Below are 27,722 nucleotides of genomic sequence, written 5' to 3'. Positions count from 1 at the left end.
GGATGGAGTAAGCTCCCATTATCGACAGCAGCTAGATTAAGTTAAATTAAAGGACCCCTTTACCCGAAATATTTTGTGTGTTGCAGCACTCTGCATTATACGTGTAGATATATATGTGACAAACAGTGGAAAGCAAGATTGGCTTTATTTTAAACAAATGAGGCTAACAGAGTATCCACTAACATTGTGTGGCGCTGTGGGAAGTTGGGGGCATAGCATTACTGGACATTAGGTTATACTATTTGTTCAGGAAATTAGCTCATCACATTAGGTGGCAGATATCAGAAGCAATAAGAGTGCAGACACTTCTCATACATCCCTATAACTAGGGATATTCTCATCCATTGAAACTTCTCTTTTGTGGTGTCGGAGGCAGTGGCCCATCTTGGGAGGCCCCAATTTTTAGGCATTCATTGTTGCCATGTAAAGCAATGGAGGGACTCTTCATTCAAGATAGTTGAGATTTATGCACATACTCCCCCTTTGGCACAATGAGAAAGTGATATCCCTCTCTGGGGAACTAGTATGGAAGAAATGAGTAGTGTTGTCTGTGATGACACAGCTTTTCTTCTTAATTATGCCAGACATACTTTCTGATGGCCAATAGCCAAAATACCTTTATTTTTATGTTGACTTTTTAACCTGTGTTCTTCTTTGGTTGCTCAACACAGACTATTGTTCGTATAAACCTGAATGCTGATCAGAGGCGTACATAGGAGTAAACAGATAAACACAATTTAACAGCTCCTGGCAAAGAAATTAATATTTCTCAAGTTCCAAATATTATAACATCAGAGGGGTTTCATTAGCAGGACAGAATATATGATATTACTGTGCAGCCCATGCAAGATCCATCAGTTACATGAAAGGAATCTAAACGGGGGTTACATGGTCAATCCCAAGACTTGCCTGATGTTGCGCATTCAATTGGAACAAAGCGATAATTCCTGCACCTGACTGTCCACCACAACACCCATGGGTCATCACTACAATTAATGCCACCTGGGGAAGGGGGCAGCAGATTTGTAACATTGGCCGACATTCAACCGCTACTGCAGTCTATTCCAACCAAAGAGGACATGTCATCCTTTGCAAAATATATTGTGGATGAATGTAAACAGGAGTTCGCCAAACTTCAATCAGAATTAACTACTTTGACAACTAGAGTGGACGCTCTGGAACAAACTACGATAAAATCATCATCAGAAAACTCCGCTCTCCAAGACAAAATACATCTACATGCAGCACAGAGTAAACCTTCAATCGCATATATGGACGATCAGGAAAATCGGGGGAGACGCAACAACCTGAGAATCAGGGGTCTTCAAGAATCAGTCTCAGCGTCAGATTTATCAACCACCCTGAATCAGCTATTTAACAAAATACTGGGAGCTCCTTCTTCATCAATAATTGAATTGGACAGAGCACTTCGCCCCATGGACCCAGACCCCAATAAACATAGGGACATAATCTGCAGAATTCATTATTATAAAACTAAAGAAGAGATCTTATTAAAAGCGAGAGAGAGCCCTGCAACCATCTATAAAGGCCAGCAACTACTGATTCTACCTGACCTATCCAGAAGGACATTATCTATGAGATCTTCTTTAAAACCTCTCACAGACATCCTTAGGGAACGGGAGCTTCCCTACCGCTGGGGATTTCTGTTCGCTCTATTTGTCAGGTGTAAAGGATGTTCGATTTGTCTCCGTTCACGAGAGGACTTGCCAGATTTTCTGTCTCAGCTTAACCTCCCTCATATATCGCTTCTTTAATGGCTGCAGTTTTACTCTCTTCTGACTATAGACAGTGGATCACGCCGTCGGTCGGATAGAGTGGACTCTCTACCTGAAGCTCTTCCACAAAGATCCTTCAGACGACCACGGAAGCCGAAACCAGTGAACAGATCTCCCCCAAGAGACCCGGATTGAAATATTTGAGCTCTAAATATAACCTGTGTCCTATATAATATGAATATTGTTATGTATACGCGATATGAATACTATTATGCCTGTGTGATACTCGTTAGTGGGTGCCTGTATGCTGGGAAACACTGGGGCCTACTTAATAATGCCTTAGCTAGTTCATATGTTGGTAACCCTTATGTTCTAATTAATGTTCTAATTACATTTCTCAGAAATGAATGAGTTATATTTTTGAAAGTTCCGCCTTGCCAGTTGGTCAGGTCTAGTCAAAAATAGTTTATCACTTAGGAGCGCACCCCCACTTTTGTGATGCCTGGCTTCACTTTACCCTCATATGGACTCTACTGAGCGATTAGGGACTTTACCCAGCTTGGTTCTAAATATTTCATAACCATGACAGTGAATCTTTCACCACTGTCTTCTTTGTTAAAAATATTTCCTTACCCGGTCTACTTTTTTATTGTCAACCATCTTTTACCTTTGGTTTCCAGAGGTAGTGTGGAGGGCGTCGGACCACGTGGGGCATCAAGTCCACGGCGACACTTAAACTTGCCTCCTTCAATGTGAGGTGACTGAACGTACGATCGATAAGGAGGTGCTGATTGTCAAAGGATTAGTTATCCTATGCGGTGATTTTAATCTGACAATAGACCCTACATTAGATAACGCAACAGGGAAAGCGTCTTTATCATAAGCGACTAGTAAAAAAAAAAAAAGTAAGGCTATGTGCCCACGATGCAGAAATGCTCCGGATTTTTTCCTGAGCGTTTCTGCATCTCCCTGGCAGAAAAAACGCATGCGGATTGTACATGCGTTTTTCCTGCCAGGGACAAGTGGAAGTGAAGCGTTCTTCACTTGCATTTCCACATGCGGGTTGTGACCCGTCACATGACTAAATGAAGTCAGTGCAGGTCCTTGAGTCCACCGCGATCTGCCGGCAAGCACAGACAAGGCCACCGCGGGCCATCAGAAGGTAAATATAATATTTATTTTTTATTTTATTCTTTTTTTTACAGGTTCTATGGTACCCGGGTCCGGAGGAGAGTCTCCTCTCCTCCAGACCCGGGTACTATCCGCACATTGAAACGAATGTAATGCGCATCTACAGATCCAGTGATGCGGATTCCAAGCGTTCCAATGCAAGTCAATGGTGGCGAAAACGCAGCGCTTCCGCAAAATAATTGGTAGTGCTGTGTTTTTTTCCGCAATGATAATCCGCAGCGGAAATTTCCGCAGCATGTGCACAGTACATGCGGATTATCATTGGGGAACATGGCAGGCCTTCTACCAAGCGTTTTTTAAGAGTTTCTGCAGTGGAATTGCCACTGCAGAAAAGTTTAAAAAACACATCGTGGGCACACAGCCTAAAACACGCACTTCTCAATCTACAACTCTGTGATATATGGAGGCTCACACAACCATCCATCAAGGATTACGCTTTCTATTCTCCTCCTCATGAATTATAGCAGAATCGAGTACATTCTGGTGCAAAATCATGCTTTGTCATGGCTTCCAGAGACTGACATAGGAACTGTTTCATGGTCTGATTGTTGAGGAGAGCTATAGGCTCAAATACTTAATTAACCTCAAGACATAGGAGATTGAGAGAAAAGACCCACAAAGTGTATTATTTCACCTTACATAAGGTTGTTCAGATCAAAAGATGGCTGCCATTTCCTGTTTCATCACGCCATGCTCTGTTCTGGGAGGAAGCTGCATTCTATAGAAGGACTAACCCACCCTGATGACCTCATGGACTACGCCCCTTGATGACCTCATGGACCAACCCACCTTGATGACCTCATGGACTACGCCCCCTGATGACCTCATGGACTACGCCCCCTGATGACCTCATGGACCAACCCACCTTGATGACCTCATGGACTACGCCCCCTGATGACCTCATGGACTACGCCCCCTGATGACCTCATGGACTACGCCCCCTGATGACCTCATGGACCACGCCCCCTGATGACCTCATGGACCACGCCCCTGATTACCTCATGGACCACGCCCCTGATTACCTCATGGACCACGCCCCTGATTACCTCATGACCACACCCCCTGATGACCTCATGGACAACGCCCCCTGATGACCTTATGGACCACGCCCACTAACCAATCAATACATCTGGTTATTCACATTCTGGGCTAACCGAGCCCACATACAGTGTTTATATAAGTCTATGTTCGGGTTGAATAAAGAGACTTGGAGCTGTGCCATAGCTGATCAATGAGAGCTTACATCCGATTGTGTGTGTGTCTACTGTTATTCTTTCTTGCATGCACTTGATCATATCCATTAGGCCAGGAGCAGGCAACTAGTGAACATACCAAAGTGTTCACCCTAACATTGGCTGCCCAACGTGGGGCCAGCAGAGGGAGAGCCCTATACCTTTAGGACCGGCGATTGGAACGGCAGGACGCACTAAATACTCCGAGCCAGGAGACTGATCACCTCCATAACCAAACACGGTCAGTCTGATGATTTTTATAATCTGTAGTCTTTTCCTGTGTTCCTCGGGGTATCCTGTGCACATTGCCTGACTATGTCCGGTTTTCGAGCTATCTGTAAGACGGCAGAAGGGTCTCTCCGCTGCTGGCCATTTTAATTGCGGAAGAACAGTCACATGCTCAGTTACCTGCTGCCTGTTATGTGTCGTGTTGAGGGGAGATTGACTGGTATTTAAAGGGAGCAAGTGGGTTTTTGAGCGGTATCTGGAGAAATAAAAGGATATTGTCTGTGGTATAGTTCACGTTTGTCACCTGTGATACGATTTCCGTTCTGGTGGAGAAAGTAGGGGTACTTAGCCTGGAGTGATGGACTCGGCGTGGCCTAGAGTGATTTGACTCGGCCTGGTACCGGCACGGAGCCTGGATTGAGGGACTCGGCCCGGAGCCTAGTAATATATATATGGAAATCAGACAGGGACCACGTGGCAGGACGAAGACAGATAGAAAGTGTGTGCTGCAGACTCAGTTTTCCTTTAGAATCTCAGGTTTGAGTCATCCTCCCCCGTCTTATTGTTTGTTTTTTGTTTATCTTGGTCTACATAGAGAAAGATGAAGACATTAATGAAGTTTTGTCGTATTGGCACTAAGCCAAATTCAGATGGCAAGTTAGACCTGTGTGCATTAGTCGCGACTCGTGAAGGGAAAAGTCACGTTAAACAATGTAAAAAGCTTATGAAATTGTGTGGAATGCCAGAAGGGGGGAGGTTACAGCCCCTGGAGTGGAAGACTGTCTTAAAACAAAGAAAAGGTATTTTAGAAGATAATGGATTGTTGTCTTCTGCTAGGGCATGGGAAAGAGTCTCTGAAAGTTTGTATAGAGAAAATTGGGTAGAAGAGGAAAGGAAAAAGGACAGAGTTTTGAGTTATGTGTATTACAAAAATGTATCCTGTGAGCGGCCACCGTCGTTTAATGGTGGTGATGGTGGCACATTGCCATGTGCTGTTTCTGGTGGTGGCTATTTTGTGGATGCCACATGCGCTCCTTCTGGCGGCAGCCATTTTGTGGATGGCACATGTGCTCTTTCTGGCAGCAGCCATTTTGTAGATGGCACATGTGCTCTTTCTGGCAGCAGCCATTTTGTGGATGGCAAATGTGCAGTTTCTGGCGGCAGCCATTTTGTGGATGGCAAATGTGCCGTTTCTGGCGGCAGCCATTTTGTGGATGCCACATGTGCTCCTTCTGGCGGCAGCCATTTTGTGGATGGCACATGTGCTCCCTCTGGCAGCAGCCATTTTGTGGACGGCAAAAGTGCCGTTTCTGGCGGCAGCCATTTTGTGGATGGCAAATGTGCTGTTTCTGGCGGCAGCCATTTTGTGGATGGCAAACGTGCTGTTTCTGGTGGCAGTCATTTTGTGGATGGCACTTGTGCTGCCTCCGGTGGCGGCCATCTTGGAACGTTGCCTCAGATCATACAAACTGAGCCATATCATCATGTAACTGACATAGATCCGGCTAAATCGAGTGAGGCACAATCCAGGAATATACACACGACTTTCAGTGGTGAACATACTAGGCAAATGCTACACACCACAAGACCAGATCCTTTTTACCCAGTAATGACCACTAATGGCCAGTACTATACACCTTCGGGAAGTGAACAGGCTTTACCTATGTTCCCTGTCACAACGGTGTCCAGTGGGCCACCGACCCTTTCACCTAACACTCCCATCGTGAGCCCAGCTATTCTCCCACCTGGATCATCCCCAGCAATGACCCTTTCCACTGTCACTTCCACTGGCAACTCAGCCGCAAGTCCACACGAGTTACTTCAAGCAGCTACTTCTCCTCCCAACATTTCTGCTACAACAGCACTCTCAGGCAGTCTACCTAACTCTATTCCCAGTACCTCACAGCCCCTCTCGCAGCCGAGCGCACACCTGTATGGAACGGTGGCCACTGAACCAAGGAGAGGCTCAATCTGGGGAGGGGACACCAACATCACAGGAAGCACAAAGGGGAGGGAATGTTGGCAACCCATTTTTGAAAAGGAACTGCCTGAGGGACCCTTGTTAGTGGTGGGTAAGGGTGACATAACGACAATGGAAACGGACGCTATTGTTAATGCTGTCAACCCTCGGTTAGAGCACAACGGAGGTCTGGCTAGAGCTATAGTGGAAGCAGGAGGGGCGACTATTCAAACTGACAGTCGAATCATTGTTGAGTCGCGTGGTCAGATAGCTGTTGGGGACATAGCAGTGACTAAATCTGGCAACCTTCCTTGAAGAATGATCATACACGCTGTAATCCCTACTTTTGACCCTATTCATCCAGATGTCAGTGCTCGACAACTGCGCGCGGCAATAACTCGTATCTTAGAGTATGCGAATATTAGTGAGCAGATTGAGACCTTGACAATTCCTGCCATTGGTGTTGGCATCTTCGGGTTCCCTGTTCATGCGTGTGCAAGGGAGATTGTTGGAATTATAATGAACAAGTGTAGCCCCCCAAGCATTTGCTGCCTCTCTGAAATCAGGTTAATTAGTAATGAGGACAGGACTGTTAAAGCTTTTAAGACTGCCTGCATCACCTGGACTCCACCCCATGATATAGGAGCTGCCCAAATAGAGCCCTTTATTCCAGGACTGTTACCTCCTCCTGCTCCTCATACACAAGTAATTACACCTGTACTTTCGGTGCCATCTCTACTCCCGCCTCAGGTGCCACCACGAACCGTGCCCACGCCCACGTCTGAGGAGCCCACCCTTTATGTCAAGTTTACACCCCAGCAAGCCGCTACTCTGCTGAACCAACTCCCAGATCCAGAAAAACAGCCGATGCCTTTCTATAGAAGCATGCTTCAAATCCAAAGGAATTACTCAGCCACATGGCAAGATCTCATTTCCCTGGCAAATCTTAAAGCAGGCGATGCATATTGGCCTGTCATGGACACTGCATTTAATGATGCCTCACTTGTCAGTGACACTACATGGGACTCTGGTGTTCAGTTCTGCCAACAACTTAAGACATGGGCCTCGGATAAATTGGCTGATCAGTCAACATCTTTCAAGGACGTCACGCAAGAACAAGGGGAATCGGTGGAGAGATATCATGCTTGTCTAACGCAAATGTTTAATGACCTTGGCTTCAGTAACCAAATAAAAGTTCAACGGACACTGCTCGTTTCCTCTTTTGTTGAGGGCCTTCGGGAAGCTCTGAGGAAGCAATTTCAAGCAATTAGACCTGAATATGCTACATTGGATCCTAAGGATGTCTTAACGATAGCTAAGGGATTCGAAAAAACACTCCCTGAGAAATCTATGACAACCTCAAACAGAAAGACCCATATTTTATGGACTGATGTGCAACACCAAACCCAGAAACCTCCATTATCTCGTACCAAAGATGTCTGTTTCAATTGTGGTAATCCGGGTCACCAAAGATGGGATTGTAGGGCCCCTCTTCAAGGACGCAGATTCAGAAACCGCAATGAGGATAATCGCAGATTCAACTATCCTCGACGCAATGACCAATACTACGAACGACCACCACAAACTCGGATACATCCAGATACCAATCACACTGCTGCTCTGATGGTTCAAAATATCCAATAGGACAAGGGCAAGCCCGTGTCCACTACTTTGGTCTCTATATCTGGTCCAATAGCCAAAGTAACTATCAACGTTCAAGGCAAACCCTTACCGTTCCTTGTGGACACCGGTGCAGCCAGAAGTGTTATCAGATTACAGGACCTGCCTTTTCCCGACCTGATATCCTCTGAAGTCGTGACATGCGTGGGAGTAGATGGCAAGCCTACTTCTAACAAACTCACCCGCAAAATACAGGTTGGACCATACGAAGATGTGTTTATGCGTCTTGTGGTGTCCCCTACTTGTCCTACTAACCTTCTGGGAGCAGACCTTATTCAAAAGTTAAGAGCGTCCATCGCCTATTCATCAGATGGTCTCACCATCACCATTACTGACCCGCTCGATCCGAGTGAAGAGTGTCAACTTCAAGCCGCACCTCTGCTCATGATGATGGACGAAGCTGCTAACACCACCTACTGGCCCTGAAGATATTGGACATCTTGCTGTACCTCCAGTACGGGTCATTCTTAAACCTGGAGCTCAACTCCCTAGGGTGCCCCAATACCCACTCAAATCTGCCCAGGAAGAGTCTTTAGGCACTCAAATCAAGGCTCTCCTGGAAAATGGGGCACTAGTCAAATGTAACTCTCGCTGTAACACGCCCTTGTTTCCAGTAAATAAAAGGACATTAAAAGGGAGAAGCCCCGAAGTACCGAATGGTTCAAGATCTCCGAGCTGTTAACGCTGCAACTGTACTAGAAAGTCCCATTGTGCCCAATCCACATACATTGTTGTCAGAAATACCATCAGATGCAAAACGTTTCACTGTCATCGATCTGGCCAATGCTTTCTTCAGCGTACCACTACATCCAGAAGATTGGTATCTGTGTGCCTTCACTTACAGAGGATCACAATACACCTGGACGGTCTTACCACAAGGAGCACAGAACTCACCAAGTCATTTCTCTCAGGCCCTTGCCTCTTGTTTAAAGCCATGGAGAGAGACTAATCATCAAGTTGTCCTTCTTCAGTATGTGGATGACTTACTTTCTTAGGACTTATCACATATTGTCGCCAATGGATTCCAGATGCCTCAAAGCTGATGCAACCGTTGTACGATGACCTCAAGAAGTCAGCTTTTCCACTACGTCCCAAATCCGTGGAAGCCTTCTATGCTCTTAAACAGGCCATACAGTCTGCACCAGCTCTTGGAATCCCAAATTATCAACTACCTTTTTACTTGTTTGTCAGTGAAGTAGCAGGACATGCTTCCAGAGTCCTAGCACAGAACATGGGGGAAGAACAAGACCCATCGGCTATTACTCTGCCCGCCTGGACTCGGTGTCTCAAGCTTCCCCGACTTGCCTCAGAGCCGTTCATGCTGCACATGGGCTTCTGGACAAAACTTCTGACATCATTTTAGGACATCCGGTTCTCTTAATGGCTCCACACGACATAAAAGCTATTCTTGACCAAACTCAACCTAAACATCTGTCGCTGCAGCATCATATGAGACTCCAATGTTCCCTCTTGATTCCGGATAATGTCACTCTTGTCCGCTGCACCATCCTCAACCCGTCCACGCTACTTCCTCTTTCCAGGGGAGATGTGAATGATGATACTGATGCTCTAAATGAAGATGCCTTTACACACTAAGAGGATCATGATTGTCTCGAACAGATGCAGGAAGAAACTGCCTCCAAGAGAAATGTGTCTGAAGACCCACTCCCGCATGCTGACCTGACTTTCTTCACCAATGGTTCCAGATTTGCAGATGAAACAGGAAGATTCCATACGGGATATGCCGTGGTTACACATGACCAGGTCGTCTCAGCCGGATCTCTACCACCACACGTCTGCACAAGAAGCGGAACTTAAGGCTTTGACACTGGCCTGTCAGGAAGCGGCTGAGAAGGTGGTCTACATCTACACGGATTCAAGATATGCTTTAGGAGTGGCTCATGACTTCGGCATTATCTGGGCAGCCAGAGGATACCTCACATCCAGTGGAACTCCTGTAAAGCATGCTGCTGCCATACAAGAACTTGTGGGCGCTCTAGATCTACCTTCGGAGGTTGCGGTGATCAAGATCAAAGCTCACGGGAGATAAACATTTGGCTAAAGCACTCTATCCCTTTCAAAGAATTCAAATCGATCATATTCAAATGCCAAAAGTAGGGAAGTACGAGTATGTACTGGTAGTGACTGACATGTTCTCGGGATGGCCTGAAGCCTATCCAGTAACCAACATGACTGCCAGAGTAACTGTTAAGAGACTGATGACTGAGGTAGTGTGCAGATATGGAATCCCAGAGGTGATTAAGAGTGACCAAGGACCCGCATTCATTGCAGCACTGACTAAGGAACTATGGACATTAGTAGGGGCCGATTTAGGTTTACATACTCCATTTCACCCCCAGAGCAGTGGTAAAGTAGAAAGGCTAAATGGCACCTTGAAAAACAAAATACTGAAAGCCAGTCAGGCGGTCAGACTTCCTTGGACAGACATTTTGCCCATTGCCTTATATTCAGTCAGAAACACTCCGAGGGGTCCCACTAAACTTACACCATATGAGATTCTTTTTGGGGGGCCTCCAAGGTTGGGTCAATATTTTCCACAACAGCTAGCCTTAGGAAGTGATACTCTTGTAAATTATGTCATTGCCCTTACTAAAGAATTGTCAGTAACACATGCACGAGTTTTATCATCCATTCCAGATCCAGATTTTAGTGAAGGTACTCACACTTTCCAACCTGGTGACTGCATGCTGGTAAAGAAGTTCATCAGAAAGACATCCCTGGAGTTGAGATTTGAGGGTCCCTACCAAGTGCTCCTAACCACTCCTACTTCAGTCAAACTTGAAGGAACACCGACGTGGATACACGCCTCCCACTGCAAGAAGTTTATGCCTCCATCAGAACCTTCTACATAATGTTGCATATCTTTTACTTTGTGTGTTGGGCCATTCTATACTCATTTGTAGGAGCACAACAGGTCGCAATCACCCAAGCAAGAGGGGTGATCACGTTCTGGTATAACACCACAGCACATGTTGCTTCTTTCAAATTCGATTATTGTGATGTAGTACAGTGTAATACTCAATGGGTTTCCTCACCCTCCGCAATGAGTCAACCAGCACAGCTGAGATCAGGGCAACAATATATATGTGTTATGGGAGATGGATGGGGACAAACTTGTAGTTCATGGAGGGCGGTCGGGTGGAACACTGGTGAAGATTGGGGGTATAGACCAAACACTGCCTTAAATAAACAAGATCCACAGGGTAAATCCCTACTCACTAGGATGACACTTTCCCGTACAAAAGTTCTTAAGCCTTGTGATACCATCGGGCAATGTAATCCTTTAGTCCTCAACCTGGAGAACCCTCAACCTGGCGATAAGGGCACTTATCTGCTGGGTACATATGTATATGGTGTGTGTGCCAGTTGTGCCCAGCTGGGCATGTTCAAATTAGCGGACATAAAAGAAATGTCAACGAAAGATAATAATACACACTCAAACTCCATAATGTTCCGTATCCAAAAATTTAACAAAATGATAGCCATTGCAAATCCCACATTTGAATATATTCTTGCCGTTGAAACGGGGTACACTGAGACCAACTTATGGTTGAAATGAATGAAATATACAGCCAATCAATATAATAAATCCAACTGCTTTGTCTGTGCAGGAGAGAGACCCCACTTGGGATCTGTCCCTCTAGACTTATCCCCAGATGTGGAAAAATGTTTTCTGAGTCTGTTCACTAACAAATCCCTTGACAGAATGAATTGCGAAAACTGGAAAAAGAAGTACCCCATAGTCACAGAAACACCTAACCCGGGTCAAGGCATTACCATATACCCGGGAAAATACACCTGTTATACCAGTAGACATTTTTGGGTAATTTCACAAAGGGATATTGCAGTAGATATAGTAATGCAACCAGAGGAGATTTGATCAACCAAACCCAGTCTATTTCTGATGTTTTCTTTGATATGTGGAGACATGAAGATCAGAACTCATTTAGAAGGAGAATGGATAGGAGAATGTACACTAGCCAAAGCCATAATGCCCTTCCACATAGCAGCAGAAGGTAGGGAAGCTCTAACTTCAGAAGATCTCCACAGAACAAAAAGGGAAACCATTTCGGAACCAAAAGGCAGTTTCGACCCCCACATTTATATCGATGCTATAGGTGTTCCAAGGGGGGTACCGGATGAATTTAAAGCCAGAGATCAAGTCAAAGCAGGCTTCGAATCATTTATCTTACCCCTAGTGACCATAAATAAAAATGTAGACTGGATCAATTACATCTATTATAATCAACAGAGATTTGTCAATTACAATAGAGAAGCTCTTCAAGGTTTAGCAGACCAACTAGGCCCTACATCGATAATGGCGTTTCAGAACAGAATGGCCCTTGACATGATATTAGCAGAAAAAGGAAGTGTTTGCAAAATGGTGAAATCTGCATGTTGTACCTATATTCCAGATAATACAGGTCCCACCGGGAAGGTTACAGTAGCCATAAAAAAGCTGAATTCTCTACAAAAAGAATTAAAAAGGAATTCAGGTGTAGAAGATCCTTGGGATCAATACTTTTCGTGGATGAATGGATGGCAGAGGTGGCTAGCTCAGATAGGCGTGGTTATCCTTGTCGTCTTAATTATTGCAGCTATTGTCGTCTGTTGTGTTCTTCCTTGTGTAAGGAAGATGATCGAGAAAGGAGTAGAAACATCAGTGCCCACCTTCCTAGCTCAAGAGGTTAGTTATTCTGCAGATATAGGCCCCCTTCAGTCTTTTACAGTCCCCAACTAGGCAGTCAGAGTACGTGTCCATGAAGCCTCTGATGTCATAGTGACACTTAACACTGATGGGTGAGGGAACCACAGTAGGGACAGAAGGTTAATGAAGTATTTAGGGGGGACTGTTGAGGAGAGCTATAGGCTCAAATACTTAATTAACCTCAAGACATAGGAGATTGAGAGAAAAGACCCACAAAGTGGATTATTTCACCTTACATAAGGTTGTTTAGATCAAAAGATGGCTGCCATTTCCTGTTTCATCACGCCATGCTCTGTTCTGGGAGGAAGCTGCATTCTATAGAAGGACTAACCCACCTTGATGACCTCATGGACCAACCCACCTTGCTGACCTCATGGACTACGCCCCCTGATGACCTCATGGACTTCGCCCCCTGATGACCTCCTGGACTACGCCCCCTGATGACCTCATGGACTACGCCCCCTGATGACCTCATGGACTACGCACCCTGATGACCTCATGGACTACGCCCCCTGATGACCTCATGGACTACGCCCCCTGATGACCTCATGGATCACGCCCTCTGATGACCTCATGGATCACGCCCCCTGATGACCTCATGGATCACGCCCCCTGATGACCTCATGGACTACGCCCCCATGGACTAACCAATCAATACATCTGGTTATTCACATTCTGGGCTAACGGAGCCCACATACAGTGTGTATATAAGTCTATGTTCGGGTTGAATAAAGAGACTTGGAGCTGTGCCATAGCTGATCAAGGAGAGCTTACATCCGATTGTGTGTGTGTGTCTGATGTTATTCTTTCTTTCTTTCATGCACTTGATCATATCCATTAGGCCAGGAGCAGGCAACTAGTGAACATACCAAAGTGTTCACCCTAACATGATCACTCTCTTGTATTTTGTTCTCTTGCCGTGCCTTCTCTTTCCAAGTCAGGATGGACAGGGAAATTGAACGAATCTCTACTTCTGGAACCGGTTTGCACTCAGGATGTGGCCAAATACCATATCGCATTTCGGACAGGACGATGAATCGGACACCTCCTCTCCCACAATAAAATGGGAAGCTTTGAAGTGTTTGCTAAGGGGCGTCTTCATAAAACATGGCTCTTGACTGAAATGTGATAGAGCAGAAAAGAGCACACTAGCCATTCGTAAGATTGAGACTCTATAACTTGCTCGTAAACAAGCTCTTGCCCCGGCAACAGTCAAAGAATTATTAACAGCTCGACTAAAAGCTAAGAAATTATTAGATCTAGCCCATAGACATTCACTTCAAGTTTGTTTTACCAAATTCTATGAATTTGGTAACAAATGTTGTCGCATGTTGGCTAGAGGACTGAAAGCTCAACAATCCCAAAACCATATTCCCAAAATAAAAAATGCCGCAGGCCACATTTTACATATAACAGAAGATATCTCCACACAATTTCATAAATATTATACTAAACTATATAATTTAAATGGCCCTCCGGACAATACACCCCACCTGAAAATGCTGCTCCTTTTTCTGAAGATACATCTTCAGCATCTTTGGTGGACGAACCCCTATCAGATTCTGAGTTATCCTCGGGGGTCCAATCATTGGCGAGCGGAAAAAGTCCCAGACCTGACGGGTTTACTGTTAAGTTAAATTTTACAAGACATTCCTTCCTCTTCTCTCCCCCTTATATTAGCAGGGTTCAACCATGCTTCCAACATTAATCCATTTCCCCCCAAACTACAGAGGCCCATATCACAATACTCCCTAAATCTGGTAGGGACCCCCTCCTTTGCTCAAATTACAGGCCTATCTCTTTGCTGAATGTTGACTTAAAAATATACGCAAAAAATATTGGCAAATAGATTCCAGCCCCTACTCTCTAACCATATTCATTTGGATTAAGTTGGGTTACTGATCGGTAGAGAAGCCTGCGATAACACACTAAAAACTATTGATATCATTCACTACGCTCAAACAAAAAACATACCTCTTTTAATACTGTCACTAAAATAATGGCCCTCTATTGTAACCCTTCAGCGAGATTGAAGTTAAATGGAACCCTGTCCCCATCATTCACAATCTCTAATGGAACAAGACAGGGGTGCCCTCTTTCCCCTCTTCTGTACATCCTCGTGATGGAACATTTACTATCCTATATTCGCGATAATCCTGATATTAAAAGGTATCACTATAGGGTAAACGGAATATAAATGCTCTGCCTTGGCGGATGATGTCCTTCTATACATTACAAGCCCACATACGTCAATTTCATCTATCATGGCAGAAGTGGATCATTGTGGCACATGGTCCAATTTCAAAATAAACACTTCAAAATCTCAGGTTCTCAAGGTTTCCTTGCCAACTACCACTCGGGCTATCATCCAATTAATTTTTCTTTTTTTTTTAGCCATCACAGGGTATAAAATACTTAGGGATACGCATACATAGTAACCTTTCTCGACTGTTTGACCTCAATTTCAAACCCTTACTTGATTAAATCCATAAGGACCATAGGGCACAAACTATATGTCCAAGAGCATTAACTACACTCCCCTGAAACCCACATTCCTCAGTCCTTAAACCCTCTCAACAATCCTTTAGCACATACTGTACAATCCTAACCCTACATCGAGACAATAAGATGTCTCTAATTGATCCACAGGGCCCATTATACCCAATCTCAGACAATCCCACCTTTTACCGGGACTATCTTCCAATTAATTTCTGGGAATAAGTAAATATCACCCTCTTCTATTTGCTCATGTACTATCTAACGCATCTTTAATACTCCTCAATGAGATATTTCGGAACTGCTCTATCCCTCCAAGAGCCGACTATGACTATAGACAATTGCAACATTTCTATTCCCATGTTAGGAAAGATAGACGGCTCAATAGGGATCTTACAAAAACTGTGCCTGTCATCCAGGGCTGTGGAGTCGGAGCCCATTTTGGTGAAGTCGGAGTTGAAGTTGGTATAAAATGGACTGACTTTGACTCCTAAAATATATAATAAATTGGGTACAGTAGTTCAATGCAGTTTGTGGGGAATATTTTTTCATAAGAATTTGGGAAATGAAATGTCCTATAAATGTCTGTCCTATTTCTAATCTAAGGGTCTAGACTTTTAGCTGAGAAAAATGTGTCCTACTGTAAATTTATCACTTAAACATGAGCCATCTATCAGGGAGTCGGAGTCGAGGTCATGGAACTTGAGGAGTCGGAGACGAAGGTTTGGCTTACCGACTCCACAGCCCTGCTGTCATCGTCTCCACCCTCACACTCAATCTCATTGGTCTATAAACACCTAATAGCCCATATTACAACTCTCAGACCACCCTATTTCACTGGATGGGAAAGAGAACTGGGCAAAACTTTTGAGGACTCACAATGGGCTAAACGTTTTCAGTTTGCTCACAAAACGTCAATTGCAACCAAAGCTCAAGAGACCTCCTTTAAGATCATCTCCAGATGGTACCTGCTTCCCGTATTACTTCATAAGTGGTTTCCCACAGTATCTGATAGATGCTGGAGATGTGGAGTGGAAGTGGGGATGATGACACACATTTGGTGGAGTTGTCCCATAATAAGAGGTTTCTGGATTCAGGTAATTTAGACTACTCAAAAAATGACTAGTCTCCCTGTGTACGACTCTCCTGAATCTCTTTTGCTCTTTATGATCCCAAATAGTTTCAGCAGATACAAAAGATCTTTAATAAACTACCTTATATAGGCTGCTAAGAATATCATCCCTCGTCACTGGAAAAGTACTTCTCCACCTACTCTGGAGGAGTGGTTCGGTGAAATAGCTCTTCTAAATAGGATGGAACATTTCATTGCCCAATCCCCCACTGACTATGATAGATACTGTGAGACTTGGAGAGACTGGATTGAATTCCAGGAATACGATGCCTGCCGCCGTTCACCAGACTGATGTGACCCACCCTTTCTTCTATGCGTTTCTTCTCTGTACTGATTATGCTCTGCGCTGGTCCGATCCTGGCTGCACTATGCATGGTTTCCACTGGATTTTAGTAACTTCATAATTGTGATGCGGATTGCTTAAAATGTTCCCTTCCCTCCTTTTTTTTCCTATAACTTGATGTTTTAATTGGACGATATACTATATATATTCTATAATATATTGATGCTGATATTGTCCTGTTTATTCTTCCTTTTTTTGTATTTTTGTAATTGAAAATTATATAACCTTTCAATAAAAATTTAATTTTGAAATAAAATATTCATTCCTTTTTGATCATGGCAGAAACATTGTTATGTATATACTTCCCCCTATAGGATGTACTGGAAGCTTCCCATCTCTCTGAAGTTTTGTTTTTGGCAAATGATAAAGGCCCAGTTGACCTGCTCAGAAGTCGCCAAAGATGCCGCGTGTCCACTTGCACAATCTGCTTCACTTGCTCAGTCAGTTCTTTAGGGCACGGTTCCCCAACTCCAGTCCTCAAGGCCCACCAACAGGCCATATTTTCAGGATTTCCTTAACCACTTCGCACCAGAGCCTGTTTTTGCCTTCGTGACCGGGCCAATTTTTTCAATTCTGACCACTGTCACTTTATGAAGTAATTACTCTGGAACGCTTCAACGTATTCCCCTGATTCTGAGACTGTTTTTTTTCATGACATATTGTAGTTCATGATAGTGGTAAAATTTCTTCGATATAACTTGCGTTTATTTGTGAAAAAATCGGAAATTTGGTGAAAATTGTGAAAATTTTGCAATTTTCAAACTTTGAATTTTCATGCCCTTAAATCAGAGAGATATGTCACACAAAATAGTTAATAAATAACATTTCCCACATGTCTACTTTACATCAGCACAATTTTGGAACGCAATTTTTTTTTTTTGTTAGGGAACTTTAAGGGTTAAAAGTTGACCAGCGATTTCTCATTTTTCCAACAAAATTTACAAAAACTTTTTTAGGGACCACATCATATTTGAAGTCACTTTGAGGGGTCTTTATGACAGAAAATACCCAAAAGTGACACCATTCTAAAAACTGCACCCCTCAAGGTGCTCAAAACCACATTCAAGAACTTTATTAACCCTTCAGGTGCTTCACAGGAATTTTTGGAATGTGGAAGAAAAAAATTAACATTCAGGCTATGTGCCCACGTTGCGGACCTGAAGCATATTTTTTACGCTTCTCCCTGGCGGGAAAATCGCATGCGGATATTACATGCGGTTTTCCCGCCAGGTAGAAGCGTTTGTGAGGCGTCTTTGCATGCATTTCCGCATGCGGGTTATCAAGCACTTCTCCAAGCATCACTTGGAAAAGTGCTTGACAACTTGTTCAGAATGGTAAAAAATAAAAAAATAAACTTTATACTCACCTTCTGATGCATCCTCTGCCCCGTCCGGAGTCTTGAGCGGCTCACGCTGTTGTGTGCAGGACCTGCGGTGACGTCATTGAGTCATGTGGTGGGTCACATGACTCAATGACGTGGCAGGTCCTTCAGACAACAGCGCGACGGAGGGAAAACATCAGAAGATAAGTATAAACTTTATTTTATTCTTTTTTTTACAGGTTCTTTGGTACCCAGGTCTGGATGAGAGTCTCCTCTCATCCAGACTTGGGTACCATCCGCACATTGATTCCGCTGCGCTTCCGCAAAATTAATGAACATGCTGCGGATTTTTGACTGCAGCATATACGCTGCGGAAAAATCCGCAGCATGGGCATTGACATTGCGGAATGCCATTGGGGACCATGGGGTGCGGATATACATGCGTTTTTCAAGCGTTTACGCTGCGGAAATTCCGCAGCATATACGCTTGAAAAACGCTACGTGGGCACACAGCCTTAGGCTATGTGCCCACGTTGCATTTATGAAGCAGAAAATTTCTGCTGCATAAATGCAAGTCCTCTCCCGGAAAAACGCATGCAGAATTCCGCACGCGTTTATCTCGCATTTTTCGCGCGTTTATCACGCGTTTTCCACATGCGGAATTGCCTTGCGTTTTTTATGCATTGGACAAAGGCAATTCCGCTTGCGGAAACGCAAAATTAAATGACATGCTGCGGATTTTTGAACGCGGCATAAACGCTGCGGAAAAATCCGCAGCATGTGCATAGAACTTGCGGAATCCCATTGGGGACCATGGGGTGCGGATATACATGCGTTTTTCAAGCGTTTACGCTGCGGAAATTCCGCAGCATATACGCTTGAAAAATGCTACGTGGGCACACAGCCTTAACTTTTTTCACAAAAATGTTACTTTAGACCCAATTTTTTTTTTTTCACAGGGGTAACAGGAAAAAATGGACCCCAAATTTTTTTGTGCAATTTCTCTTGAGCGTGCTGATACCCCATATGTGAGGGAAAACCACTGTTTGGGCGCACTGCAGGGTTCGGAAGGGAAGGAGCGCCATTTGACTTTTTGAATGTAAAATTTGTTTGAATAATTAGCGGACGCCATGTTGCATTTGGGGAGCCCCTGATGTGCCTAAACAGTGGAAACCCCCCACAAGTGACACCATTTTGGAAACTAGACCCCTTTGGGAACTTATCTAGATGTGTGGTGAGCACCTTGAACCCCAAGGTGCTTCACAGAAGTTTATAATATTGAGCTGTAAAAATAAAATTTTCACATTTTTCCCACAAAAACGTTTTTCATCCCTTAATTTTGCATTATCATAAGGGTAATAGGAAAAATTGCACCATGAAATTTGTTGTGCAATTTCTCCTGAACACGCTGATACCCCATATGAGGAGGCAAACAACTGTTTGGGCGCACGGCAGGGTTTGAAAGGGAAGAAGCGCCATTTGACTTTTTGAAAGTAAAATTTGTTTGAATAATTTGCGGACGCCATGTTGCATTTGGGGAGCCCCTGATGTGCCTAAACAGTGGAAACCCCCCACAAGTGACACCATTTTGGAAACTAGACCCCATAGGGAACTTATCTAGATGTGTGGTGAGCACCTTGAACCCCCAGCTGCTTCACAGAAGTTTATAATATTGAGCCGTAAAAATAAAATTTTCACATTTTTCCCACAAAAAATGTTTTTCATTCCCTAATTTTGCATTATCATAAGGGTAACAGGATAAATTGCACCATGAAATTTGTTGTGCAATTTCTCCTGAGTACGCCGATACCCCATATGTGGGGGAAAACCACTGCTTTGGTGTACGGCAGGGTTCGGAAGAGAAAGGAGCGCTATGTTGGCTGGGATAGGTGGCAGACACCATGTCACATTTGAAGAGTCGCTGACAGGCCGAAACAGCAGAAACCCCCACAAGTGACCCCATTTTGTAAACTACACCTCTCAAGGAATTCATCTAGGGAAGTAGTGAGTATTTTTTAATTTTTAAATTTATACCATTGGGCAGTGAAAAAAGCATAATTATATTTTTACCACAAAAAAAATGTTTTACACCCAGATTTTACATTTTCACACAGGGCAATGGGTAAAAATGGTGTCACACAATTTCTTCTAAAAGTGGCAATACCCCATATGTGGCTGTATCGTACCGCTCAGCCATACGGCGAGATCTGGGGGGGACGGAGTGCTATTTGACAATTGGAGAACAAATTATTGTAGAATAGGCATTTGGATTTGGGAGCACAAAATTTTCTGAATTTCTTTTGGGGGGCAAGGGCCATTTCGCTTTTCCAGAGCCTTTCTGCTACCAGTAACTTGGAAGTCCCTTATATTTTTAACAGATGACGGACCCGAGTGGGGACTAGCTTTTTTTGAGGACTGAGTTGAAGCTTTTATTGGGAACATTTTACGTAATATTTATCCGGCGCTCTAGGCTGAGCACTTACATCGGCGTTTCCATCTAAATTTCCAAGTGATGTAATTCAGATGAAACCCCTGCGGGATCCATTCACTGTAATGAGGCAGCAGAGTTACTCTGGACTCCGTCTGGCCTCTGTTTAGCGGTGTCCTTTTTTTCAGAACTGCACAAAACTGTGGCCAACCGCACTTTTATGCACGCCTAAAATAAATGACACCGTGGGATCCCAGGCTAGACTGTGTCCACAGCGGCCTATATCTGCCTCATTACAGGGAATCTTCCGTCATGGGTTCTGGCTGAATCACGTATTTCAGAGATTTACACGGAAACTCTGGTGTAAGCGCTCAGCGCGGAGCACAGGATAAATGTGAGCAGAGCCTTACTGCGATCTTTGGGAGACATAATAAACAAATCAGTAGCAGGTGAAGAATTGGTTTTATTTATTTTTTACGCCGTTCCTAGTGTGGTATAACTGATTATATTACTTTATTCTTCGGGTCGGTGCGATTACAGAGATACCAGATTTATATCGGGTTGTTATGACTGACAGCTGTCACACACTAAAAGACGCTTTTTTTTGCAAAATCTAGTTTTTGCATTACCATATTTTGAGAGCTATAATTTTTCCATATTTCGGCCGACAGAGTCATGTGATGGCTTGTTTTTTGCGGGACGAGTTGACATTTTTATTGGTACCATTTTTGGGTACGTGACATTTTTTGATCGCTTTCTATTCCGTTTTTTGGGAGGTAAAATTAACAAAAACCAACAATTCAGGAATTGTTTTTTGTTTTTTTGTGGTAAAAGTGATCAGGCAGCGTTATTCTTCGGGTCAGTACGTTTACAGCGATACTACACTTACTGTATTTTTTTTTATGTTATGGCGCTTTTACACAATAAAACAATTTTATAGAAAAAAATATTTTTTTTGTATTGCTTTATTCTGAGCGCTATAACTTTTTTATTTTTCGGCTGATGGAGCTGTATGGCGGCTTTTTTTTTGCGGAACAAGATGACGATTTCAGCGGTACCATTTTTATTTCTATTTTGCTTTTTCATCACATTTTTTTCCACTTTTTGTTTGGCGATATGATGAAAAAGCATATTTTTTTGCTCCGTTTTTTATTTATTTTTATTACGGTGTGCACAGAAGGAGTTAATTAGTGTGACAGTTTTATAGCTTGGGTTGTTTCGGACGCGGCGATACCAAATATGTGTACTTTTTTTGGTTTTGTAAAAATATACGGATTTATTGGTTTAATATTTTATTTATTTATTTTCATTTATTTTGTGATTTTTTTTTTTTAACAGTTTAAAAACATTTTTTTTTACATTTTTACTTAGTCCCTGTATGGGACATTAATTTTTATTTTTCTGATCACTGATCTCATGTAATGTAATAGACATGTATTACATTACATGAGATCTTCGCTGACAGAGTCTCCTGCCTGGCTTCAGCTGCAGGCTGAGCCAGGCAGGAGACCATACATGGCAGATCTGGAGGCGGTCATGTGACCTCCAGCTGCCATAGCAACCCCAGGTCCTGGAAGGTATCAGGGGTCGTCGGAGAGGTAAGTAAGATGACCCCCTCTCCTCTGTCTATCTTCTATATGCCGCGATCACTATAGATCGCGGCATATAGAACATAGCAAAGGGTTAACATCACTGGGACCTGATCGAAGCAGGTCCCGATGATGTCCCCTGTCAGAGCTAACGCTCTGCACCGGAATCGCAGCTCTTGCAGGACCCTGGGGGTCCTGAGCGCTGCGAGACCACCCACCGTTTTTAAACGTCGGCGCTGCACAGAGCCCAGCAAGCGCCGACGTTTATCTACAGTGGGCGGTCGGGAACCGGTTAATATTGCTGAGGTGATAATTGCATCCCCTGCACAGGCAATAATTCCAACACCTGTGTAATAGTAAGGAAATCCTGAAAACATGACCTGTTGGTGGGCCTTGAGGACTGGAGCTTGGGAACCCTGCTTTAGGGTATTACAGAATTATCCTTCAATCAACTGCTTAATTGATTAACCTGGACTTAGTTTCAGCAGCAATAGTCTCTTAATACAGTTTAGAGATCAGTATAGGAGAAAACCAGTTTAGAATCGGTCCCTTAACCTTCGTTAAGTCTAATGCCTTTCAAGGCCTTTCCTCCTAGACATTAATGTAAACTTATTGGAGGAGTAAAATAGCCTGCAGCCAATCACCCATAACATCCCTAATACCAAAGTGGATGGGGTAGCCAGGACACTAATAACTTTGCCTGGAATATCCAGTGTCAGAAAAAAGTATCCATAAACCATCATGCCTGTTCTCTTAAGGGTAGTACATGTTTTCTCATCAGCTACTATCTCCTCAATACACATTTCACATAGATGCTTAGTGAAAGAGGATTCCAGTTTGAATTTACAAGCCGCACATTCCTTAAACATTAGTTGTGGCTCTCCAAGGCAATTCTCCCTAGAGCATTAATATCAATACATAAGGAAGGAAGGGGAGGGGAGGGGGAGGGAGTTTCGCACACAGCCACTTGCCCCTTACCATCCTTCATACGATAGTGGATGGGGCAGTCGTGTCATGGTTCACTTCGCCTGGACAATCCATCAGGTCAGCCGAAGTGTCCATGGAGAGATCTAAACTTAGTAGATGATCCTAAGTGTAGTCACTTGGAGGAGCCCACGTAGTCTGGATGATTCCTGATCCACGGAGACCAACCACGCCCTGAGACAGTGGGCCATGTTCAAGAATCTAAAGGTCCAGCGTGCACCAGCAGTGACGTCAGCCAACCACCATCCCTGGTTTCTAACTGGGCTCTTTTGGGGCCGGGCATGGTCCTGATGGGAAAACTACACCTTACCAACCTCCCCGTGGGAGGACAGCTTTCCGTTAGGCAAAGAAAACTATCCCCACCTGATCCCAGGCAGCGCCTGGGAGCTCCACAGAATTCTGCCTCAAGGACAAGAAATCAATGTAGAATGGTGGGAGGCTCCATCTTTTTGTACACATAGGTTTCCTGTCCAGTGAGGCAGACCCTCTCTCATGGTGTTCTCATGTGTGAAGGGAAAAACACAGTTGTATTTTTAAGTGCAGAATAAAAGCTTTTCTGTATGATAAAAAAAACAGTAAAAATGCCACTTCACATCTGCACCAAATGCACATCAGGTAAGGTAATTAATTATTTTTTAGTAATTTTATTAGTTAAAACAAAATCTTACTTTTATTTTACCCCCAGAATACAGGCTTATAGAAATGCACAAGTATACAGAGATGTAGTACAACTTGTCTAATTTAGGACAGTACAATGCACGTTCAAATAGAGAAAATTCTCCAATACTTGACAGTGCAGGGAGGATGGGTCCTTACATGTAACCTTAATTGCACTACAAAGTGGAGAAATGTTATTGTCTGATGACTCTTTGAGAATGTCCAGTCAGTATGAGAAAGGTTCAACCAAAAGAGATATTTCCCTCAGATCTCCTTAGTGTCAATAATATCAACAGATCCAAACATTTTGGTCTATGTAAGCTCTTCATTAAAGTGCAGCCTTTAAGTGCACATCAGAAATATTCTAGAAATCACAAGAAGGTAAGCACTACAATGGTCTACTAACCGCACCTTCCTTATTATCTTCCCACAATTACTTTTCCACACCATGCTTACATATGCCATTACAGTTATTACTCCACTATTGTTACTGTCCCTCGTTGTCTCAAAACCCACAAATCAAATATTTCTTCTTCCCTTTTACCTCCCCACTTGACCTCATCTGCAGAGCCACTACTAAACCTCAGATGCCTACTTCTAAAACACATAACAAGCCGGTCACTCTCCTCCTTCCACTTGTTTGCTCTCTCTTTGCTTCTCCTCCTCCTAATCCTGGAGCTTCTGAGCAAATACCCCCACTATTTCTTCCTTTTAACACTCCCCACCACCTAATAGATCTACCGCAACCTTTCCAACATAAAGCCCATTCACTTGACTCCCACATTGCCACTCATCCTCTCTGGATCACTATGAAAAGCCCGTTCCATCAGCAATGAGCACCATGTCATTCAGGACCTTGTTACCTCTGACATCCTATCCTTCCTTGGACTTAACCAAAACATGGCTAACACCCTCCGACACAGCCTCCCTTGCTGCGTTGTGTTACGTTGGCCTTCAGTTCAACCACACTTCTAGCCCTAGCAATAGACATGTTGGAGGAATTGGTCTTCTTTCTAACAACTGTTCCTTTAACCGAATCCTACTTCTGCCCTTCCTTCTTTTGAAATTCACTCTCTCCATATCCACTCTCCCTCCAACCTCCAAGTGGCCATCATATACAGCTGCCCAGACCAGGCCACTGCCTTTATTGACCACTTCTTTTTCGAAATTTTCACCATCATGAGTGACTTCAACATCCCCCCATTGACACCAACCATTCGGCAGTCCCCAAACTCATGTCGCTTGCTTCAACCTCTCGTATTATGCAACAGTCCTCCACAGCCACCCACAGACATACATTAGACCTCAGCTTCACCTGCTTCTGCTCCCTAACCACCTCATCTCTCCCCCAACTGACCACAGTCGACCATTCTATCCTACTACACATTCTCTCTTCCCTTGGCATCAAAGACCTTTCCCTCTCCTGGATCTTCTCATACCTCACTAACTGCACATGTAGTGTATCTTATTCCCATATGACCTCCTCGTCCCTCCCTGTCTATGTCGGTATCCCTCAAAGCTCTGCTGTCCTGGGACTCCTACTCTTCTCCATCTATACCTTTGGCCTGGGACAACTCAAAGTCCCATTTCTTCCAATCTCTCTACTGCCCAGAATCCAAGAATGTCTATCAGCCGTATCATCCTTCTTCTCACTGCGCTTCCTAAGACTCAATGTGGGCAAAACTGAACTCATCATCTTTCCTCCATACTACTCAAGTCCCCTACCCGATCTATCACAATAATTAACATCACACTCTCCCCTGTACCGGAAGTCTGCTGCCGCAGAGTAACCATTGACGCTGTCCTGTCCTTCAAACGGCACATCCAAGCTCTTACTACCTCCTGCATCCTCAAACTCAAAAATATTTCCAGAATCCGTCCTTTTCTTAACCCTGAATCTAATAAAATGTTAGTGCATGCCCTCATCATCTCCTGCCTCGACTACTGCAACATCCGCCTCTGTGACCTTCCAGCCAACACTCCCACCTCTCCAGACCATTCTTAACTCTGCTGCCCAACTAAACCACTTCTTTCCTCACCTATCCTTCATTTCACCCATCTACAAATCCTTTCATTCTCTTCCAACTCCCTAACGATTCCAGTTCAAGCTACTAGCTTTGACCTACAAGGTCATCCATAATCTGTCTCCTCCACATATCTCTGAACGAATCTCTTGATATATTCCCACAAATAATCTCCAGTTCTCCCATGACCTTTATCTTATCTTTGTCACTGGAAAGGTACTGGAGGGGAGATATGTAGCACTGAGATTGTTAGCTCCAGTAATTAAACATAGGAAAAAAGTTCCAGCACATGAAGGAATGAGGGGTTAATGGTCCATGTGTAGTGCTATGGGGATTAAACACCTGTAGAAAGGGAGGAAGTCAGAGGATAAATTCCCAGCCTTTTAGAGCATGTGGTGTGGGGTGGGTCTGAAGGTACAAGTTCTGGAGCTGTTTTTGTCATGTCAAGGAAAACTAAACCTTGGGTTGTTTGTTCTTAAGGCGGGTGGTTACCGGTAGCAACTAGGACTGCGCCATATGGTATGTTTTTCCTGTTAGGCCGGGAAGGACGTGTTTGTTTTGCTAATGTTGCCATGGTTTATGCAGTTCCCTTAATAAACCACAGAAGATTTAAAGAGAGTGTTCCTGTGTCTACCTCTATGTGCAAACAAGTGAGTCGATCTACCACAATTGTAATTTATATTTGTATGTTGTATGTAAACCCTTTTCACATGTACAAAATCATGGAATCAATAGTGTTCTAAAAATAAACAATTTTCCTGAACACACATTGTTTTTATCAGTAGAAAGGCAGCAAGCTTGGACATACTTTATCCTTTTTCTTATTTTTAAAGGTTATTCCTGTTCATTGACCAGAGGAAATGGCTTTAGCAAAGCTGTCCTAGATTAAATCCCCCGCCAATTTCAAAATTACATAGCTGCGTTTCAGACAACCTATCGAGACACGATAGCTTCTACTTGTAGGTAGAATCTGTGACTTCTCCACATTTATTGAGTACTACTCACCTGAGTCATCTGTAGGAATCTCTTCTTTACAACGCTCATCACTTATCACATGACCGTTGGTATTTTCTTGTTTACAGTCCTGTGGAAGAAGAGGACGGGGACATCTCTCTGGTGTTGTCCTCTTACTGGATAGAACTGTAGGAAACACATACAGGGACTGATTCATTCTTCACATACAGATAATTATATTCCGTGTACATTTAGTAATGTCTATTACCTGGTAATGCGAAGGGCTGGGGAACCTCCATCATGACGTCCTTGTACAGATCTTTGTGTCCTTCTAAATACTCCCACTCCTCCATGGAGAAATAGACAGTGACATCCTGACACCTTATAGGAACCTAACACATACAAAGATACAGTCATCCCCCCGATCCCTTCATAGCATTTCTGTATAATGTCCCAGAATTCCCAGCAGTGTCACCTCTCCAGTCAGCAGCTCAATCATCTTGTAGGTGAGTTCTAGGATCTTCTGGTCATTGATTTCCTCATGTATCAGGGAATGAGGTGGAAGTCCCGTGATTGGGTTCAGGGTTCTTCCCCCAGACATAGGGTCCTGAAAGTATTCACTAGAGGTCTTCTTCACTACTGTGTAACCCTGGTTATGGAGAGACACATTATCAAATCTCACTACAGACATTTCCAGAGTCCTCACCTCTCCAGTTATTCCCATAGATAAGAATGATGTAATGTGACGTCATCAGAATCTCTCACCTCTCCAGTAAGTCGGAAGAGGATCTCTAGGGTGAGGTGTAATATCCTCTCCTCCATCTTGTCCCAGTCTCTATCCATCAGGAAAGTTCTCTCATATAGAAGATCTCCACTGAGAGGAACTGATATTGTAGGGACCTGAATGGGAAGAAGATGAGCCAATGTAAAATCATAAAGAATTACTGGTGATAAGAGGAAACATTTGAGGAAATATAACATGTAAATGTTTACTATCAGTAAAATTTTGGAGAATTTTCCCCGAAATTTTGATCTGCA

At 43.7% G+C, this 27,722-nt stretch overlaps 1 pseudogene; it reads right to left on the bottom strand.

Annotated features, from left to right (window-relative positions):
- The window catches only part of LOC141271436 (uncharacterized), a 116,687-nt pseudogene that overhangs the window by 4,753 nt on the left and 84,212 nt on the right, over window positions 1–27,722 (bottom strand).

The sequence above is a fragment of the Phyllobates terribilis genome, unplaced genomic scaffold (genome assembly GCF_046119375.1).
Source record: "Phyllobates terribilis strain yellow unplaced genomic scaffold, ASM4611937v1 Scaffold_5__5_contigs__length_657084704, whole genome shotgun sequence".
NCBI classification, from domain to species: domain Eukaryota; kingdom Metazoa; phylum Chordata; class Amphibia; order Anura; family Dendrobatidae; genus Phyllobates; species Phyllobates terribilis.
The sequence above is the reverse complement of the archived record's forward strand: the minus strand, read 5'-3'. Positions and strand labels throughout refer to the sequence as shown.